General features: G+C 41.4%; 1 pseudogene; it reads left to right on the top strand.

Annotated features, from left to right (window-relative positions):
* Positions 1-844: 844 nt before the first annotated feature.
* Positions 845-6,996, top strand: LOC135561622 (uncharacterized; annotated as a pseudogene).
* Positions 6,997-7,431: the final 435 nt, after the last annotated feature.

Here is a 7,431-nt window from a genome sequence, read left to right as displayed (position 1 = left end):
CTTGAGGTAAATAAATGTTTTTTTTTTTTAAAGGCTTGAGAAGAACACTGACACCTGAGTGCTGCTACTGGAATATTACGAATAAGTAACCCATAGCCTACTTGAAATGTATTTGAACAATATCAATGTTTTACTATAGTGAAAATGTTTTCACTTTACTTTGGAAATGGCCACTAAAATATGTGAAGTGTGCGCAACTGCTGAAGAACTTCGACGCACATGTAAACTTCTTAAAACGAAGGAGTGTATAAAGGCGCTGTCAAGATGTAACGTTAGCTGTCTGAGGAAGAAGAGAATCTTTTGCGTCCTATACTTCTTCTGAGCTGCACCAGAGACATGCAGTTCGTGCACTGCTGGACACATGCAATGTAAATGGATGTGTAGTGCACTAGTCTAATAACAGGTTTAACCCCACTGCCCAACCCAGTATTGTCTACAAGCATTAAAATATATACAAGCATCGGGAAATCATGGGGCAGTATTCATTTATTTCACACCTCAGTCTGTGTAAGTGTCGTTTTGAGTTGCTGATTTCAGCATTTAGCCCACTGGAAGTGTCATGTTTATTTGAGACAGCTGGTTATAACTTTAATAGTCGATCTGCTTTGTCATTGCTGTGCAGTCAGGTATCCCATCACTTTAGCTCTCAAACTCCAGGCTGCTTTCTGCCTTCTCCCTGCAGTTTTCAGCCAAACCCCGACACTGTGTTTAAACATTTAGAAGCGTAAATCATCGCTTGCGATGCAGCTTTCGAAACATATGTCCCTTATCTTTCATCAGCAAGAAACAATCCTTCAAATAAAGAATACACTTACTGTGACATTTGTGCAAAATCCATACAGCTATGGGTGCCTCCATTCAACGAAACTACACTTCCAGAGTTAGCTTACACACAGGTGTCGGAGCATGCTAGATAGCTAATTAGCACAGGTCTTGTTTTCCGTAAACAATCGTTGGAACATGGAGACATGACCATGTGAGAACGCTAACCTTAACCATGTCAAGGTGTGTATCAATTTGACCTTTTGTTTTTTGAAAATGAAGGTCCTTGTGTTTCCAAAACCATACCGCAAAAAACGCATGTGAATTGATTGTCTGGGCTCTTAACAAAACTCCATATAGGAATATGATTGGTGACATTAATTGTTTTCATTCTGTCTTGACTCGTGTTGCAGTGGAGTCTGCTTTACCTGTTGCTCTCCTGGAGCCATACACAGCCCTGGAGGTACAGAGGACCACCTCTCTGTCTCTGGTTCATTTGGTAGTTAAAAAACAAAGGTATTTACACACTCACACTGTCTTTGCCACGGGTCAAGATTTAACACTGTACTATTGTTTTCCAGTGAGTAAGGAGAAGGGAATTGGGATGCTGGTGCCCCTGCTAAAAATGCTCCAGTCTGGTGACCCCACTGTCCAGTGTAACTCCTGTCAATGTGCTGCCTTTACTGGCCTCCTCAGGTTGGTGGACTACTGTTGTCACTTTTGATTTTGACTTTATTGATTCGCAGAGGAAAATAATGTCCCAGGCTTACACAGAACAAGATCACTACACAAGGCAATACAAACATTACAAAATCACGTGCTGGTGCTATTGTCAGTGCATTTCATGTTTACAGTCAATCAGCCTGGTCTCATAGACATAGTAAATGTAAATCTGGGATACTCAAATTAGTATGATATGTTTTGTAGGGTTACATAAGACAGATGGTTACTTAAGACAAACGTAAGTAGGGTGGATGGTCAGGCTTTTAAGTCAAATCTCATCACAGACAACTTTAGCATTTTAGCTAATCAGCAACTTTTCAACTACTTGCTACTTTGCAACTACTTAACATGTTAGCTAATCCTTCCTGTAGCTCTAACATTAACCCTTTCAGCTATCCCTTTAACATAACTCCTAAATTCAACACTAGCCTAGCCTTTCTAGCGCAGGCGTTCCGCTAGTGGAACCCCTCAACAACATTCCGCTGAAAAGGCAGCACGTAAAATTCAACCGCTGTGTCAGATTTTTAAAAAAACTTTACGGAAAAAACATAATCTGAGAATGGCGCTCAGAGCCCAATCCAGCCAGAGAAATATCCGCCATCTTGGAGTCAACAGAAGTTAGAAATAACACTATAAATATTCACTTACCTTTGATGATCTTCATCAGAAGGCACTCCCAGGAATCCCAGTTCGACAATAAATTACTGATTTGTTCCATAAAGTTCCATAAAGTCCATCATTTATGTCCAAATAGCCACTTGTTGTTAGCGTGTTCAGCCCAGTCATACATCTTCATGAGGCACGAGCACTTCATCCAGACAAAAATTCGAAAAGTTCCGTTACAGGTCGTAGAAACAAGTCAAACGATGTATGGAATCAATCTTCAGGATGTTTTTAACATAAAACATCAATAAGCTTCCAACCGGAGAATTCCTATGTCTGAAGAAAAGCACTGGAACAAGAGCTAACTGTCGGGAGCGCGCATCACACACCTGAGACACTCTGCCAGACCACTTACTCAAACAGGTCTCATGAGCCCCTCCTTTATAGTAGAATCCTCAAACCAGTTTCTAAAGACGGTTGACATCTAGTGGAAGCTGTAGGAAGTGCAACTTGACTCCATAGACACTGTGTATTCGGTAGGCCAAGCTTTGAAAAACTACAAACCTCAGATATCCCACTTCCTGGTTGGATTTTTCTCAGGTTTTTGCCTGCCATATGAGTTCTGTTATACTCACAGACATCATTCAAACAGTTTTAGAAACTTCAGTGTTTTCTATCCAATACTAATAATAATAATATACATATATTAGCATCTGGGACAGAGTAGGAGGCAGTTCACTCTCGGCACGCTATTCATCCAAAAGTGAAAATGCTGCCTCCTATCCCAAAAAGGCTAGCTAACATTAGCCAGTTAGCTAACGTTAGCCACCTAGTTAGAATTGGTAACATATCATACGAAATGAGTGATGGACAACCACAAATGAATACATAACATACGAAATGTAACATATAATACAAAATATCGTAGCTTGAATTTACATACAGCATCATATGAAATGTTCTGAGACCAGGTTGAATCAATAGGATCAGGTTTCTTTATTTTCTGCAAACTGATCTACTCTGAGCTACTCATGTGGTTAGCATAGTTATCTACAACACAGTATGTTATACAGGAAACAACAAAAATATTGGAAACACTTGAGTGAGGGATACAAAGTACATTGAAAGCAGTTTTGTTTTTTACCTTAATTTAACTAGGCAAGTCAGTTAAGAACAAATTCTTATTTTCAATGATTGCCTACGAACAGTGGGTTAACTGCCTTGTTCAAGGGCAGAATGACAGATTTTTACCTTGACAACTCGGGGATTTGATCTTGTAACTTTTCGGTTACTAGTCCAACGCTCTAACCACTAGGCTACCCTGCCGCTCCTAGGCTATGTGCTTCCACATGTGTGGTTCCTGAGGTAATTAGGCAATTAACGTCCTATCATGCTTAGGGTTATGTATGAAAATGCTGGGTAGGCCAGAATCTTTGCCATTATTTTGGCTACAATGGCTATGCCTCCATCCGATGACAAAGCCCCCATCTATAGGGCACGGGTGGTCACTGACTGGTTTGATCAGCATGAAAACAATGTCATATGCCAACTGAACAGTTATGGGAGATTCTTGAGGGGCGCCTGTGACTGCATTCACTTTAGGCCTGATACAGCGTTTTCACTTCTGGTGGAAGAATAGTGTCTCTCTCTAAGACATCAGTCGGGAAGTAAACGTTTGGTTGCAAATGGTCTTCCAAATGGACAATGACCCCAAGCATACTTCCAAAGTTGTGGCAAAATGGCTCAAGTCAAGGTATGGGAGTGGCCATCACAAAGCCCTGACCTCAATCCTATAGAACATTTGTGGGCAGAACTGAGCAAGGATGCCTACAAACTTGACTCAGTTACAAGAGCTCTGTCAGGAGGAGTGGGCCTAATTCACTCAACTTATTGTGGGAAGCTTGTGGAAGGCTACCCAAAACGTTTGACCCAAGTTCAACAATTTAAAGGCAATGCTACCAAATACTAATTGAGTGTATGTAAACTTCTGATTTCAACTGTATATGCCTTCCTTCTTGCTGGTTAGTGAAAGGTGAAAGTCATGGCACATATGTGGGATGTTGTGTTTTGTCAACATTTTATTCTAACCCAACATGACTCTGTTTTCCAAACAAGATGTAATCTCAATTTGCTTCAATTTTGTTGTAGACTCAAACAGAGAAGATATCGTGTCACCTGATTGGGTGATTCCACTACTGGGTTTAGCCAAGCATTATGATCCTCAAATCCTAAATAATGCAGTTTGGGCCCTATTAAACCTCACACTGTCTGGTAGGTCTGCACAGGAATATGTCCACCAGTAGATAATATACATATCTCCGGTTGCCGCCACATCCTGGGTTGTTGCTTTGTTAATATGTTCAAAATGGGTGGAGTTTAAATGACACATTAGTTGACTGTGTTCAGCTTGTTTGTTGACATCGAGATCAAATCAAGAATAGATTGTGGTCCCAACATTAATTGTGAACCCCCCTAACTCACTCCTAGACATACTCACCGGCCAGTTTATTGGGTAAACCCATCTAGTACCGGGTCGGACCCCCCCCCTTGTCTCCAGCCTGAATTATTCGGGGCATTCTATAAGATGTCGGAAATGTTCTACAGGGATGTTGGTGCATGCTGATGCGATGGCATCACGCAGTTGCTGCAGATTGGACGGCTGTACGTTCATGCTGCGAAGCAGCCTGTTCCATCTCATCCCAGAAATGCTTTATTGGGGTGAGGTCAGGGGACTGCACAGGCCACTCAAGTAAACTGAACTCGCTGTCATATTCCAGGCAATATTCTTTCACTCTTCAAATGTCCAGTGTTGGTGATTGCGTGCCCACTGGAGACGCTTGTTGTTGCGATAGCCCATCCGTGACAAGGATCGACGAGTTGTGCGTACCGAGATGCCGTTCTGCACACCACTGTTGTACTGCGCCGTTATTTGTCTGTTTGTGGCCTACCTGTTAGCTTGCACGATTCTTGCCGTTGTTCTTCGACCTGTCTCATCAACGAGCTGTTTTCGCCCACAGTACTGCCACTGACTGGATGTTTTTTGTTTGTCACACCATTATTGGTAAACCCTAGACACTGTTGTGCGTGACAAGCCCAGGAAGGCGTCCGTTTCTTAGGTACTGGATCTAGCACGACGATCATACCACACTCAAAGTGGCATAGGTCACTTGTTTTTCCAATTCTAACATTCGATCGAGCAGTAACTGAATGCCTGTCTGCCTGCTTTATATAGCAAGCCACGGCCACGTGACTCACTGTCTGTAGAAGCGATCCATTTTCGTGAACAAGGTGTACTTAATAGACTGGGCAGTGAGTGTATCTGGCCAATAATAAGTGTGCCTTCTTTTACCTGTCCATTAACCTTGCATTGCATCAGCCTGCATTAGCCTTGTTCTTTGTTTCTAGAGAGGATGATGAGTGCTATGTCAAGAGGGAGCCATTCCTGTCCTGACACTTCTGTTTCAGTCCTCCAACTATGAGGTCCAGGTTTAAAAATAAATCAGCGGTCACGGTCTCCTGTACATTAACCAAATGTCGCTGCATAAAATAAAACACATTAAGTATCAGTGTGCTGCAGGTAGTTTTGTATTTATGAAACAGTTGGAACAAAATTATGTAGCACAATGGTCAATGTTTGTGCTTCCTTTGTCACATGGTGAGCTTGTTAATAAATGATCAAGCTGACACACATTCTTCCTGAATGTCAGTTCTGCAGCTGCTCTGCCCTAAGCAACATAGCCACTGTCCCTGAGCATCATCCCAAAATGTTGGGCATTGGAGACCGTTTTCTGTTGAAGTCTCTCCTGACGCTCATGTCCTCATCAGTGCAAAAGGTAATGTTTGGTCTTAACTGAGCTTATGTCGAACAAATGTCACACTCTGAACCCAGGTCTGCATGACAGAATAGCTTTCAGTGTGAAGTACTATTTCTGGTATTTCAATTACTTTTCAATACATTTCAAAACAAGTATTTAGATCATCTTTATTTGAAAAAACAAGTAGTTGAATAATGGAATGTTTTTGGAAATGCATTTGTAAGCTATTTGAAAGTACTCCAATACACTCTCATGCAGTTAACCCAGGCATTTGAAAATAGCATTTCAAATAAGTATTTGAAAATACTTTCAAATACTATTTGGTTTTTACAAATAACCATTCAAATACTCAAATAAAATTACTTGTTTTGGGCTGTGTATTTGAAAGCACTCAAATACACAGAAAAAAGTAAATACTAAATACAGAAATACTCATGTATTTGAACCCATATCTGCTGCCGTGTAATATTTTTTTTACACTTGGGGCTCCTGAGTGGCACAGAGGTCTAAGACACTGCATCTCAGTGTTTGATGCGTCACTATGGACACCAAGGTTCAAATCCAGGCTGTATCACAACCGGCCGTGATTGGGATTCCCATAGTGTGGCGCACAATTGGCCCAGCGTCGTCCGGTGTATGCTGTCATTGTAAATAAGAATTTGTTCTTATTAACTGACATGCCTAGTTAAATAAAGGTTAAAAAAATTAACTCAGCCAAAATGTTTTAATTTCATTTCTAGAATGCATCCCAAGCTTGCAGATGCCTTCAAATCTTTTCAGTGAATGGTAATTATAACGTGTAACCAGGGAACACACCAATTTAACGTTATGAGGCACATATTCAACACAGATTGTGCAGAGCCTTGTGGATTGGCTGCAGTGAGTGTGATTGTTATGCTTTATCTTGTGGTTGTGACCCAGGAGCAGGAGCAGATGCTGCACCGGTGGGTTGCCTCTGAATGCTCTGCTGAGCTCCCCTGCTCTCCTTCTGGCTGCCTCTGCTATAACACCACTGTCTGAGCTATCTACACAGCAACCCAATAGAGCGAGAATTTTCATAATAGATAATAATGTTGATGGGGGCAGCCAGTAACTGGAGGGTTGCTGGTTTGAATCCCAGGGCCGACAAAAAATCTGTCAGGATTCTAAATATAATATGATGGTGATTAAAATCGATGTTCTTTGTTCCCGTGTTAACAGTCAGTATTCATTGTGTTTCTTTCTAGGAGAGCAAGGGGCAGCAGGTAATAACTGCATGGCCATTACATTGCTTAATTCAAGCTGGTCTGCTGAAGGGAGTTGGACTGTAGATGTGGTTTCCATCTAAATGTTCACCACCTGTTCATGTTTTAAATGCTCGATTATCACTTTAGCATCCCTATGGTCCTTCGAAAAGGATATAGAGATACCGACCTGGTCATGTGATGTTATTATTGTAAAAAAAATTGGCAATCATACAAATGTAGCTGATATTGGGAGCCATGCACTGTCATTAAAACCTTTGTTGTCTAGGCCTTGATGAACAGTG

This window comes from Oncorhynchus nerka, linkage group LG18 (genome assembly GCF_034236695.1).
Source record: "Oncorhynchus nerka isolate Pitt River linkage group LG18, Oner_Uvic_2.0, whole genome shotgun sequence".
Classification (NCBI taxonomy): Eukaryota; Metazoa; Chordata; class Actinopteri; order Salmoniformes; family Salmonidae; genus Oncorhynchus; species Oncorhynchus nerka.
Note: the sequence above shows the minus strand (reverse complement) of the source record. Positions and strands in the feature narration are given on the sequence as shown.